The sequence below is a fragment of the Mauremys mutica genome, chromosome 7, assembly GCF_020497125.1.
Source record: "Mauremys mutica isolate MM-2020 ecotype Southern chromosome 7, ASM2049712v1, whole genome shotgun sequence".
Taxonomy (NCBI): Eukaryota; Metazoa; Chordata; order Testudines; family Geoemydidae; genus Mauremys; species Mauremys mutica.
Genome location: NC_059078.1, coordinates 2,662,367 through 2,676,642, shown reverse-complemented (window position 1 = coordinate 2,676,642; position 14,276 = coordinate 2,662,367). Strand labels below are relative to the sequence as shown.

The 14,276-nt window shown below is 43.4% G+C and overlaps 1 long non-coding RNA gene across 3 annotated transcripts in view; it reads right to left on the bottom strand.

The window, feature by feature from the left end:
* LOC123374009 overlaps positions 1-13,662 on the bottom strand; it is a 192,121-nt gene extending 178,459 nt beyond the window's left edge. For all 3 annotated transcript variants that reach the window (XR_006580973.1, XR_006580974.1, XR_006580975.1), the window contains exon 1: positions 11,939-13,662. This is a non-coding gene — a long non-coding RNA (uncharacterized LOC123374009). The remainder of the gene's footprint in view (positions 1-11,938) is intronic.
* Between the last annotated feature and the right edge of the window lie 614 nt (positions 13,663-14,276).

Here is a 14,276-nt window from a genome sequence, read left to right as displayed (position 1 = left end):
AAAGCGAATGTCCACTCACTTTATGCCCTTGGTCAGGAACACGCAAGGTGGGGATTGAAGCCAGCGCAGGGATGCCTGGGGCTTATTTACTACAACTCAGAATACAAAGAAAGCAAGGAACCAAAATATGCAGCATTATTTTCTCAGAGTCTTGCAGAAACCCTTAATAATCGCACAAAATTAGATCGCACTCAAGACGGTAAGTGGTCTGGCTATGAATGATTGCCATGCTATCCGCTGACCATTAAAGATGGCAAGCTGCTCTTTGTAAGATAAATGCCTGCACTACCAACTTCTTTTTAAATGTTAGGGTGCTTTTGCTTATCCAAAGGAAGCCTGGTTACTGTCAGCCCGATTCTCCATCAACGCTGGTGGAAGCAATTACAACATCATCAGGGAGCTGAATATTCTCTGGCGAGGCATTAGCCTATAGCATAGGTTTGACAACACTGAGGGAAGATCCAAAATCCCCTTGTTCATATTGGCCCCAGTCCAGCAGAGGACATAAGCACATGCTTAACTTTGGATTCCCATTGAAATGCCTGGACTGTGGAATTCATGAAGGCCATAGGATTACTCGTGGTGAAAGTGAAGCACATACTTAAGAAAAAAAAAACAGGAGTACTTGTGGCACCTTAAAGACTAACAAATTTATTGTAGCATGAGCTTTCGTGAGCTAAAGCTCACTTCTTCGGATGCATACTTAAGGGCTTTCCGAGGTCCGAGCCATGGACTGCTGTGTGAGGCCCTGCACAGTATGAGTACAGGGCTCAGAATCGGTTCCTGAGTAAGAGTTATAAATTGTGTCCGTCTGTGCTGGGAGTGGTAAATACATTAGCAGCCCTATTTTGTGTGTTCATCATAGACGTTGCTTGTCCTGGAAGAACTAAAGATAGCCTGCTATTGTCAACAGAAAATGCATTTCATTTACCTAAAACTATCAGGAGTTGGATAACAAAGGGCTTGTTTTCCCCAGTAATATGCTCTTTTATGATTACACTGGATTAAAATGAAATTGCTAACACAAGGACAAGCGGACAAATCAGTAGCTATGATAGCATACAAGAACGCCAGTACAATGTTTGTAGGCTGTATGACGCTTGGTATTGAAAGATTCTTATCTCCAGAATAATATACCCTGAAATACAATGTGAGGACCCCAGGCCATTAAGTGTAGCCATGCTGTTTGCATTGCTTTATTTGTGTGTGCTGCCTTTAAACAGACGGTAAACACTATTTTGAAGTGAAAGTTGCAAGAGCACTTTCTATTTTCCAGTGCACAGGGACTCAATTTATTCATTGTTCAAAAAGAGACCAGCATTGTATTTTTTTTTCTCTTAGGAACCCAGTGGAAACATTGGCAAAACGATCTCATAAAGATGATCAAATTGTTTACCAGCACTGATAAAATGATTCCATTCCACAACCTGTCTCACAAATATATTTTCGTAGCAGGGAAAATATGTTTTTGTTAGCAAAATAGATGAAGATACCTTTAGAAATATTCACCAAGATAACAATTAGACTGGAGATCAGAGGAATTATTTACCTTTCATTTCCAAAGGAGAATGAAAATAGAATTGCGTTTATGAAACAGATTGCTATTCTGCAAGAGAAAGTCCTCACATACGACCCCAGATTCCTCCTATAGTTTTTAATACAGTAACATTAGTTTTAAAATCTCCTCCTCCTCTTCTTTCTATGGCAGCAGTATGCTGAGGTGTAGCTTACAGGATCAGCTCCAGTGAAAGTCACTGAACTCCATTTTCCCTTTTGTTTTTGGTCAGTGCCCAGGAGCTGAGTATTCTGACTCTGTTCTGGAAAATTTCTGTCCCAAAAAGGTCCCATGTCAATTTCAGTCTCACTTCTTGGGGTTTTTTTGTTTGTTTGTTTGTTTTTGGCTGGTGAATAAAAATGTCAATTTTTTATTTGGTTTCAAAACTCTGCACCAATCCCTACAAGCTTATGATGACAAAAGCTGTTGGCAAAACAATGTCACGAATGTCACCCATTCTGGAGAGAGAAATGAAATAAATTCCAGTTGTTTCATTTTTCAGACGGAATGCTAATAGGATGCTTAATACCTAAGTAGCCTGCACAACATTGTTGCCCAATAGCGGGAGGCCTGGGAGTGCTAGATATGGAATTGTCATGACAGCAGGGCCTAAACTGTGGAACTCACTACCGCAAAAAATAAAACCCACCAAACTAAATGCAAAACACAGCTCTGCTGTCTCCTGGCCCACACATTTTTGCTATGCTCCAAGTTCCCCTGACAGGGCCAGAAGGGAAATAATTTGTTCTTTTTCGCAGGGAGGCCCTTGGATACAATGGTGATAAGGGCCTTACAAGTGGAGCTGCGTGAAATGCTTTGGTGAATTGTATATCCACAAAAACTGCTTTTTTCAGGGCACTGAAACTATTCACAAATTCAAAGAATAACTTTGGCCTGCAAAAAAAAAAGTTTTTAAAAGGTGAAAACTTTTAATTTCAACCATTTTACAACATTTTGACTTTTCATTTTGACTTTTCGTTTTGTTTAAAAATATAACAAAACAAAAACAAAACAAAAAAAAATTCATTTGGGTCAAACCAACCTAAAAAAAAAAAATCAATTATTCGCTCAGCTGTACTTACAACTATCTAGAGAGACTTAGGCATTTTTTGCCATAGTACATGTCTGTCGCATTTACACGCATTTAACATGCGCGATTTCAGCTTTACGCGGTCGGCAAAAACAAAAACAAAACCCCCAAAAAGAGAAAAACAACAATTTTAATACTGTACCTGTAGTGCGGGCGATTCCGCCCGCCATTCCACTCAATGTAATTTTGACTATACGCGATTTTCGCTTTACGTGCTGACTGCGGAAAGTAACCCCAGCATAAGTCCTGTACTATGAAACCCAGTTCTGATGTTGCTGGCAAAGGGACATAACATTTTCTAGTGTAGTCTCAGTCAGTTGAAGTTTTGTCGCTAACTTCTGAAGAAGTGGGATCGGCCCCTTGGCATTAAAGTTATTGTTTTATTGTGTAATCAGCTTTTTATTTTTCCCACACACTGTTTAGACTCAGTGCCTCTGTACATTCCTCCTTGAAAAAAATATTAAACTAGAATAATAAAAAAAGAAGCGATCACTGGTTGTTGCCTGCATCCCTGGGGAAAGCCCGATGAAAAATAATGCAGGACAATATGTGCTCTTACTGTAATAAAAAAGTAAATGGGAATCTCAAAGTGATAGCTCCGACCATTTAGAATTAGGCAGCAGACTTTCACTGTCTAACCCAGGATACCAAAGAAAAATTTGGAGAAACCCTGTTTAGGAAACTGCCATCGAAAAAGAAGCTCTCACATGTTAATTCATACTCCAGTACAGCCTCTTGTGCATTCCCATAGGAGAAGCAGTATATTACACAAAAGTAATATACCTACCATATTCTACTGCACTTTACATCATGCATGTCTTGCTTACTTTGCATTACTGTGATTTCATTAATTGCACTTATATCCTTCTTTATCTTTACTATGATATGCCAAGGGATCCCTTGCTCTCTTTATGAAAAAATAACTTACATGTGCCCATTAATTAACTCTACCGTTATATCAATAGGTGCAACAGACTCTTGCTCATATGGTGATATGCCTTAACTACGCAGTTAGATCATTGTAGACACTGTAGAAGACATGCAGAAGACACATAAAACTAATGCAATGTTTACATACACTTCCAGTATATTTTGCAGTGTATTGTGCCTGAGAAGTGCTAAGCAACGACAACATGAGAGCTGCTGGTGCTCGGTATGTCTCTAGGTTTAGCCCCAAATCAATACACCATATGGCAAAACAGGCATTTGCCACTTATCATACAGTGTCCTAGAACCATAAGATGATCTTCTTTCTTACAGGATCTTGATGTTATGGCATGAATTCAGGGCAGGCTATTTCCTGCAAGACAGCTGGAAGGGTAATCCTCCACAACCACGGTTTATAAACCTTCACCATATGCTGCCATGGAAAACCTATATAGCTTAAATACTAAGATTCCAATCCTGCAAGCATTATGAACATGCTTAACTTTGCTCAGGGGAGTCATCCCTGCCTTGCAGTGACAGACCTAAGGAGCTCAATCTATTGATCTTAAAAGAGAAGATTAAAGGAGTGATTGTTCACAGTCAATAAGCACCTACATGGGGGATAAATATTTGATAACGGGCTTTACAGTCTAGCAGAGGAAAGTCTAACACCATCTAACAGCTGGAAATGGAAGCTAGACAAATTCAGACTGGAAATAAGGCACATTTTTAACAGTGAAGGTAATTAACCATTGGAACAATTTACCACAGGCTGTAGTGGAGTCTCCATCACTGACAATTTTGAAATCAAGAGTGGATGCTCTAGGAATTACTTTCGGCCAGGTCTCTGGCCTGTGTTATCCAGAAGGTCGGACTAGATGGCCACATGATCCCTTCTGGCCTTGGAATCTCTATGGAACAGCTGTTGCCAACTTGCTATTACAACAGAAAGAAAGCCACAGGAGACTTTTTAACAGTAACCACTTGTTACTGAGAACCATACAGAGAGGTGTTGCTGGCTTGCCTGCCTGGCTCCAAGTGCCATAGCAACGTGTGTCCGCTGATAAGGTCCACTACATCATAATTCCTCCCATACAACACTGAGTAACTTTGGTTCCTACTCCAAGTTACTGCTATTATTACATTGCCTCTTATTTTTTAATGACATACAGATCATTTAACTACATTTCAACTTGATTTAACTTTATCAACGTAATGTAGCATCCATAACTCTAATCTGAATGCTCGAAGAGTCTAGCACACTTAGTCTGCATCTAGCAGCTTTTCTTAGCTCTCTGCCTTTAGCAGTAGTAACAGCAGGATCAATGTCCCTTTCCCCCCGGTATTTGAACTGACCACTGAAGACTGAGTAGATTCAACAGACTGGTCTGGCATTGCTTGCATTTCTGAGCTGGATGTTGACGCAGTTTCTGTTTTTCTATATTTTCATTCCCCTCCCCCAGAAATCTTTTAGTGCTCTAAAATCTTTTCCGTTTCTTCTATACACATCTCCTTCCTCTATCTCAACAAGGTAAGATCTTGGAGCAGGACACTAGTCAATCTCCTTTGCAGATTTTCATGCTTCCTTTTGACAAATATAAATAGTCCCTCCATTTTCCAGTGGCGATAAAGGCTTTGCACTTTTGTCAAAGAAAAAAAGTTTTGCTTTCCTTGTCTCAACTTTAGGTTAGTTTGTAAGTCTCCTTGAATCAGCTTGGGTTGCAACATTTGTGATGAAGTCAGCAATCTGGTCCTTAGTTAAGCAGGAGATCTGACTTCTCCCAGAGGTGTATTCTGATAGCCTGTTGCACTAAGATAGGGATCTGTGTTATCCAAGCTAGAGTTTTTAGAATCCTTTGTACAGTTTGAACTGCTCTCTCATCCATGCCAGTTGGTTGTGGAAATAATGGACCTGTTGGTTGGTGAATAAAGCCCCATTGCATTGCAAATGTTTTAAAGTCTCTGGAGCAAAATTGTTGTCCATTGTCACTAATGAGTTCATCAGGTATGCCATACCTTGCAAATGCATTATTATTTATTTCAAATAATCATCCAGGCATCCAGGAGAACTTGACATCTGTGCCCAACAGTTGTGACTGTTGACATGTGTGGGATAAGTTTCCCAGGGTGCAAATCAACCTGGCCGGTCAGCAAGGCCATTTCAGTTTTTGTAGCAATTTTTGAGTTGCCAGGTGTTAGAACTTTTTTTTGTCTAGAGTGGTCCCAAATATTTTGTCTCTGTCAGACCCAATTTGCGTTCCTCTTGTTCTGTCGCAGCTTCTTTTCACAACACCTGTCTAGAACTCCCTGGAGCTTTTTCATCATGTTCTTGTCTAGTAGCTCCCCACACCAGTATGTCATCTATATAACATTCAGCACCTTCCAGATCTTCCAGAGTCTGTTGGATCACTCTCTGGTACTCTTCAAGAGCTAAACACATACCAAAAGGATGTCTCTACCTGCTAAATGCAGAGTAAAGGACTTTTGTCATCCAGCTGTATTTGCCAAAATCCATCTAAGACAGTGAAAACTGCATCTTTTGCTAAGCTGCTTGTGATTTCTTCTACTGTAGACAACTGAAAATGTTCCCTTCGTATCACTTTATTCATATCTCTTGGATCCAGGCATATTCTTATTTCATCTTGACCTGGTTTGTCTACATTACTATAGAACTGAACAATTTTTGGAGGTTCTGGCCCTATTGTTATTACTTGCAACTGTTCCACACGGTGCAATTATTGTTCTGCTTTGCCCCTTAATGCCACTTGGACCTTTCTGAGGTACATGAATTACAGGTGGTATTTGTGAGTTCATCTCTATGGTGTGCTTTCCTGACAAGCACCTAAACCTTCAAATACATCCTTGTACTCTTTAAATCTGTCCCCGCCGCCTGCTAGTTCTTCCTTTACCATACTGACTCTTTGCTCTAGATGTAAACTTTCCACCACCTGAAATCCCAGCAAGTCTTTCTTGCCCCGATACTCACAGTCCAAGCTCCATTAACACCCATTTGCAGTTTTCCCGAGAGGCTGTCAGCCAGAAATACAAGCTGGCCCTTCAGGTGCTATATAATGTTACAGACATCACATTGGCTCGTGCCCCAGCGTCTGTTTCAAACTCAAGGTTTTGTGATCATTACCGAGCAAATCCAGTACTCAGCATACTGAGGAACGGATCTTGCAAGGGCTCATCTGTTTGTCCGGGGACTTTTCCTTTCCAGATTTGCACATTTGGCCAAATGATTCCGTCTGCCACCTCTTCAGCATGCTTCCCCTTACGTAGGACAGTCCCTTATGGCACAGCCCTGGCCCTTCGCTGTGTCTGACGGCTCTTTTTTCACTTCTCTGGCTCACAGGCTTTCATTAGCAGCAGGACGCCCTCCAGGGCAGGACTGCATGTCTGGGTGCTAACTAAAGGTGGACTTATGCTGCAGCGTATGCACATGTTTCCAGTTCACCCAGGCCTTTCAATTGTTTTGTAGTCATTTCATCTGCATAATATATGTCCATAGCACATTCAAGGGTTAAATTAATCTCCCCCAACAGCCTGACTTGCACTGAGTCTGATGTAATACCACACACAATGGGGTCTTTAAGAAGCAATTCAAACCGTTCTCGACAGTTGCAGGATTGTCCTGCCACTTTTAAATCAGTCACATATTGCGTTATGCTTTCTCCATCTCTTTGACTTCTGCCAAGAACTTTTTGCCTCTCACACGCGAGTTTTGTGATGCATAGTATGCCTCAAACTTATTCTTTAAGTCCTGTATTTTTTCTTTATCTGCTGCACCATCCCACTGAAACGTATTCAGCTCCTCTCTTGCTTCTTCACCTGCCACATGATGAAATAACGCTGCTTGCAGCCGTTCATCTTTTTCGCCCGTGCCACTCATGATGCTGTACAACTTACAACCTTGTTTCCAGTCTCTCCAGTTTCCTGTTGCAGTTCCTTCAGTCACTAACTTTCCTGGAGCCTGTAGTTGGTCCATTTTTGTTTGTGTTTTTCCTGGCTTGCTCTGCTCTTTTCTTGCTTTTAGTTTGTTCTGACTCCATATAGTAGCTGGTTGCCACCTTGCTGTTATAACATCAGAAAAGATACTGGAGACTTTTAAATTAACAGTAAACACTTTACTTAACTTCTTAACTGAGAACCATCCAGACAGGTGGTGCTGGCTTGCCTGCCTAGCTCCCCGTGCCGAAGCAACGTGCCTGTGCTGATAAGGCTCACTACATAATAATCCCCCGCACACACACACTATCGGTAACTTTGGTTCCCACTCCAAAATTCCTATTACCTTTACACTATGAATCTACGTATCCCACCAAGTCACAGAGGCTATGCCTTGTATTGGAGGCTTCAGAGCTGAGGATCCTAAAGTCTCCCGTGTGCGTTGCCATGGGAACAGAGATTCAGATTCAAATTCAGCCCTAGGGTTCTGCTTCTCATGCCTTTAGCAGGGACAAACCCCCAACCTCTTAGCAGGTAAGAACGAGCCTCTCCTTCCTCAGCTACAAGGCCCAGTGCTGTTAGCGTAAAGCCAGTCGCAGACTCAAATCTCTATGTGGGGACAGAGAGCCCCATGAGGGCCAAAGGTTACACACCCATGGCAGAGTGTGTTTGGGTCAACCAAGAATTTACCCATTTCTGGGACCAAGCCAGCCTGCCTCAGCACTGGAAATCCCTGCGGCCAAGACTGAAGCCCTGGGGAAAGCAGCCATGACCAGAATTCAGCATCGTGGGTGAAATTCATTCCTGCACAGAGGGCCAGCATGCAGCCTTCCAGCATACACCATGGTAATCACACTTCACCACAGGTGCACATGCCTGGCACTGGCCCGCCATGCCTGGCTGAATTTCACTCTGCTGTGATGTCCCACCTGGAAATTAAGGCAGACAGATTACACCACAGCCAAGAATGGCAGGATTTTAGCGCATATGGCCGCCTGGTGTTTAAAGCTGCTACTTCTGTATTATATGTTAATAAACAGCCGTGGAATCTCCAGATGCAAATAAGTAAATGAACATCTTTATGGTAATTCATTGCAACCTCCTTGGCAGATTTGCACGGAATCCTTCAAAACTCTCCTTTTCCATGAGACCTACAAAAATAGTGACCGCCGCTAGGCTGCTGGTATGCAGAGACCACTGCCTGTCATGCTGCCCAACACTGTCTCACTGTTTTTTTGTACTCCCCCATCTGTCTGGTTCTATCCACCTGTTGTCTCGTCTCAGACGTAGTCTGTAAGCTCCTTTGGGAGGGACTGTCATTTTGTTTTGTGTTGGTTAAGCCCCTGGCACAAATGGGTCCTGACCTGTGGCTAGGTCTCCGAGGTGCTGTGGTCAGACAAAGAGTAAATAATAATCATTACTAGTGGTTTTCTATTAGAATGCGGCAAACTGCTCACACTGATGAGTATGGATTGCAGAGACGTGCCTGATACCATTTCAAAACTGATGACTGCCTTGCTACCACACAGGCAGTACCTGACCCTCTTTTCCATGGTGCACAAATAGAGTGGTCACTTGGTTACATTCCTCTTAGTATTCATTGCCAAGAAATGTTTGGTTTCACAGCTCAGTCCCTACCGACTTTTATGACCCTGGACTATAGCTAGAGCATTCAGTGAATGATGTATTACACTCTGTATTAGCACAGTTCCAGAAGTTAGGAAGAACGTATATGCAGTTTATCAGTTTCTAAAGACTGGCAGAGCCCAACTGTACCACAGTGAGGCTGCTACAAACAGGTTTAGTTACTGTGCATCATTTCACACCTTCATTACAATCTCCACCATGAAAATGGATTACTTCTGGGCCTCTCGCTGTTCTCATTAAACTTTCATTCTTGCAAGGTGTCAGAATGGGAAAATGCCTAATATACACAGTTAATTATAACACTGCTCACTGCTTTAACCGATTCAATTACCTGTGTTTTCATTGGCTGACCTGGTGAGCTGCTTCCTACAGGTTATAATGCTAAAAATAATAGTGGGTGGGGGGTGGGACGTCCAGCAAACAGAGGTAAGCAATACCAAAAAGGACAAAAGCATGCAGCACCCTCCAGTGCCCCTCAGAAGATAGTTGGGAGAAAATTGGCAGGAACTCAAACCATTTGTACCAGCAGGATATGAACTTTCACAGAACATCTGACTCCACTTTATAATTAAGTGCTATGTTAATTCAGGACTCCAAGAAAGGAGAGTAGATACCAGCATGGCTTTCCATCTCCTTTGCTAATGTAGGCTAGTGGTAACCGGGAGCCAGGTGCTACAAACTTCTTGTGGGAGTAGTCCTTGGGGCCGCTTGGGTAATCACACTACTAGTCTGAGCAAGAGTTGGCAGGAGTTAGCTGTCGTTATGACTTCAGGCTATCCTATCATGCTTCAGGATAGCAACTGATTACCAGCTAGGGTCAGAAATATTGTTTCCCTTAACATAATGTTGTGCTGTTCCATGCATACGGAAGCCGCCAGAAGCATCTGGCATGGGCAACGGTCACCGATTAGACACTGGATGACATGCAGGGCCGGATTAATCGTTTGTGGGCCCCAGCACCTTGACTGTGGCCTCCCCCCAAACTTGCTCCCAAGGCCCCGCTGCGACTCAGCCTCTTTCCCCCACCCCCCGAGACCCCACCCACTGCTCACACGGGGGGAGGGGAAGAGAGGAGTGAGTGGCAGGTGAGACCTCGAGGCATTGCATAGGCGGAGCACAGTCCAAGGTGGGCCCAGCACCATGGCACCGTTGTAAACCCGGCACTGATGGCATGGACCATTGTCTCTTGCAATGTGGCAATTTTTAAAAATACGTCTCATAGGAACAAGCATGGAGTTGCACTGTATCTTTAAACCTTAAAACAAAAAAGGAAGAGGGGTAAAAAGAGAGAAAGTGACCAAAGTATTTCTGGCATATTTGCCACATAGCAGAATGAGCTGCTCACACCTACCTCAAGGATTTGCTGATTTGGTATTTTGGGAGAGTATCTGCAATGGAGATGACATGCAACGTCCTTTTGCAGCCACACTCTGGGATTAGCAGAACAAATATGCTGATTAACAAGATGCTGTTTCATAAATTGATAGATTAAGCCCAGAAGAGATGATTATGCTCATCTAGTCTGATCTCCTGCATAAGACAGGTCAAAGAACCTCACCCAGTAATTCCTTCATCAAGCCCAAAACTTCAGTTTGAGCTAAAGCAGATCTTTTAGAAAGACATTCAATCCTGATTTGAAAACTTCAAACGACGAGAATTTAGCACACCTCTAGGTAAATTGTTCCAGTGGTTAATTACCTGCCCTGTTTGCAGGGGATAACCTGCCCACAAAGAGGCGATTACCTTTCAAATTAGATTTTTCTCTATAATAAAAACAAAACAACTTTACAAGCCTAAGGATTGTCCAAGTAACCCAAATGTGCATTTTATTTTTCAACACACCATGGTTTTTAAAAATGTATTTATGAAGAAAGCGTCTGTGCAATAGAAGAACAGCACATTCTGCCAGAGACACACTAAACACAACTAAAAAAAGGCATCTCCTTGATGGATAAATCAGAAGATCAAAGTTGTGTTTTATTAGTTGTCTAAAAAGTGTCTTTAGCTCTGAGTTGCAAGGGAAAATTTGCATTTAAATAGAAAGATTAATAACTGTAATACACAGAGCCCACACTGAATAGCTTTGTAACAGAAAATAATTCATATTGTTTCATATAAATTGTGCACCTTAAGTCAAGCTCCCCAAAAGTAATAATTCTAATATTTTATGGAACAATTTTAATGCCATACAGCTTTGTTACATTATTAGTCAGGGCTGTAAATAATGCATGTCTGGAGCTTTGGGGAAACCTGGATCTGAAACACTTACCTATGAAAATTCAATAGGGCATGTGCTTTCTGCTCTAAGTGTTTACAGTATGCACGAGTTCCACTTAAAGGGGGAAAAAAATCGATTGAGCCTTACAGGACAAACCTTCCCTTCCAGTGCAGGCCCAGACAGAAAGCTGTGCGCTGCCTGTCCCCCGGTGCCGCAGCAGCCTTGGAGAACATGACACAGTTGTCACTGTATCCTTGAAGCTTCAGTGGCCCCTAGCCCTTCTGAAGGGCAGGAGGCCAGGAAGATTAGCAAACCCTTGAGCCCTGCCCCACCCCTTGCCTGTCCAGCTCCATTCCCTGTGTGCTGTCTTTCTCTCCAGCCCCTGTTTGGGCCTGATTTGGGTCTGAAGGAGGAGCTCTGGGGTGAAGGAGAGCTGCTAACTAGCCTACCCTGTGTACTGGGGCACAAAAGCCGAGGCAGCCTGTGGGATGCTCACTGGACTGCAGGGGATGGGGATCCCTTCCCCTTCCCTCTGACACCAGCAGAGACCTACCTTGCCCTTGCCCTTGTCCAACAATCCATCTGGGTGACCTCTGAACGCAGAGCAGCGCTGCATGCAGCATTCGGAACCAGCGGCTTTACCCTTCTGTGCCCTCCGGTGCTTAGGGTGGCCACCGGTCTCCACCCTGTCTTTCAGTCCGGTGCTGGTCTGTTCAAGCTTCTGAGAGCTATGTTGACACATTTAGCTTGTTTTCTCTGCTATTCTGTGTCAGGTTTCTCTAGGTTGCCCTCTTTTTCTCTGCCCAGATGGAGTCCATTATCACTTGATGTGTAAGTCCTGTTGGTGAACATAAGAACATGGTGGCATCCTTAAAGGGAATCCTTGCCGGGTTCGATACTTTAGGCTGGTTTGCTCTCTTTAGAATTTCTGATACTGTCAGAGATTCTTTCCAGTAGAATCTGAAAAGCTTCTGCAGGCATTTACTTTGGAATGAGTCGATCGTCTCAATGTCCCTGACTCTGCTTCATGAAGGATGACAGACGTGATGCCCATCTTAACACTGTGTACGTTTGTCTCAGTGCTAGTTATGTTATTTTTTTTCAAATCTTTTCAAGTTTATGGATGTTGTTAGCTTCTTTTGATAGTTGCTGCTCGACATGTAGAACAGTATCACCATCACGGTATGTCTCACTCCCTAGAGAGGTAAAACGAGCAACTTCTTCTGGAGTTTCTCCACCTGCACTGATGGTAACTTCGGAGACATTGACAACCATATATTTTGCCTTCCCCATGCTGATAAACAAACCAGCTTATTTTGCTGTGTCTGCCAGAAGCTGGGTCTACTCAACCAGGTGTTGAATTAAGCAGGTCAATATCCTCAGCAAAGATGAGGTCACCCAACTGTGCTTTAGCATTTTCCATAACATCAACTGATTTAAAGGTGCAAAAAACTGTTGCACTCAGCTTCCCCCTCTGGTGAAGGAAAGTGGCTGTTGCAAGCCCCTAAAAATTGGCATTTATAATAGGAAAAAGCAACAGTTTCTTCACTGTGGCAGCAGCAGCAGGTGCTTAAAGGTTTCCAATTTCTGCAAGAGAGAGACAGAGAGAGAGAGAGACTTATTTACTGTTACACCTTGAGCTCAGTGCAGAGAACACACACAGGTTAATTTATTGCTCCTTCATAACATTCCAACCCTTACCCAGAGAGACCTTTTAATTAGAGCAGGAGCAGGAGGGAATTGTCCAGCCTTCCCCCAGTAACGCACAGATAATAGAAGAAAGTAAAATACAATACTCTCCTCAGGAGTACCAGAGTCACTAATTATCCTCCAAAAATTCAGCTCAGGTTTCGCCCTCCGCTCGTTTAATCTTCATCAGTATCACCGCTTTCCAGTTCATCTCGCAGGCAGCGAGCTGCAGGCACAAATGTAATCAAGAAAGTTGGAGATAGCCATTTTTAGTCTAGCAAAGGATGTGATGCATCTCTGGATCACACAGAAGATCCCCATTGATGGGCAAGTCACTCTGGTAGCAGCAAAGGGTTGTGTAGAAGCTAGAAACCACAAGTGTACTATGCATTATGTGCAGCCCACAAGTTCTCTGGTGGGGCGGTGAGTTAAAGTAAGGCAACCCGGGGCTCTAAGCACACCACAGCACAGAGCTTCTTCCCCAGTACTTGGAATTGTGCACCTCCTTGTCTTCCAGAGAGGTGGGCTAGTGACATGGGCCCCCCCACTCTGCTCCTTGGGAGTGAAAGGAGCCCCTTTGTCCCTGGGGCAGGGGTGGCACCAGCAGCCCCTTTTCCCTCTGCCCAAATTCTTACCACAGCAATTGAGGTGCATCAGGTTGAATGGCTGGGATGGGCCTGCTGGACTCTTCTACAGTCATGCACTGAGCCCCTGCAGAGGGTGGTGAGGCCACCTCAGAGTGGTAAGTTTTGCAATTAATGCTCCAGAGAGATGACTAGACCAGTTCACACCTCTCAGAGCTATTGTTTCAGGCTCTTTTCAGACTCAGGCAGACATCCCTGCATTGGATACACCTGGATCAGATTTTTCAGCTTTTCTCCTCAGCTAGGAGACCTAGAATCCTCTCATTTTTTAAAATGAAAGCTGAGATTCTGGTGTAGTGACGTGACTCCAGGAGCTGGGGCCCAAGGCACAATGCCTTAATCTGACCTAGAGGATAGGACATGACTGAACTGATTGGGATAGACAAGCTATGCATCTGGGGAGACTGGGATACCTCCTTGATCATTTCATTCCTCTAAATGTCCCCACCACTTCTGCCCATAGGTGTGGATTTTGTCTTTCATCTGGCCCTCATTACAAGAGCATCTCTGCTCTTAGGCTCAAATTTACCAAGTGCAGAGCTGGTGGTAGCTCATTGC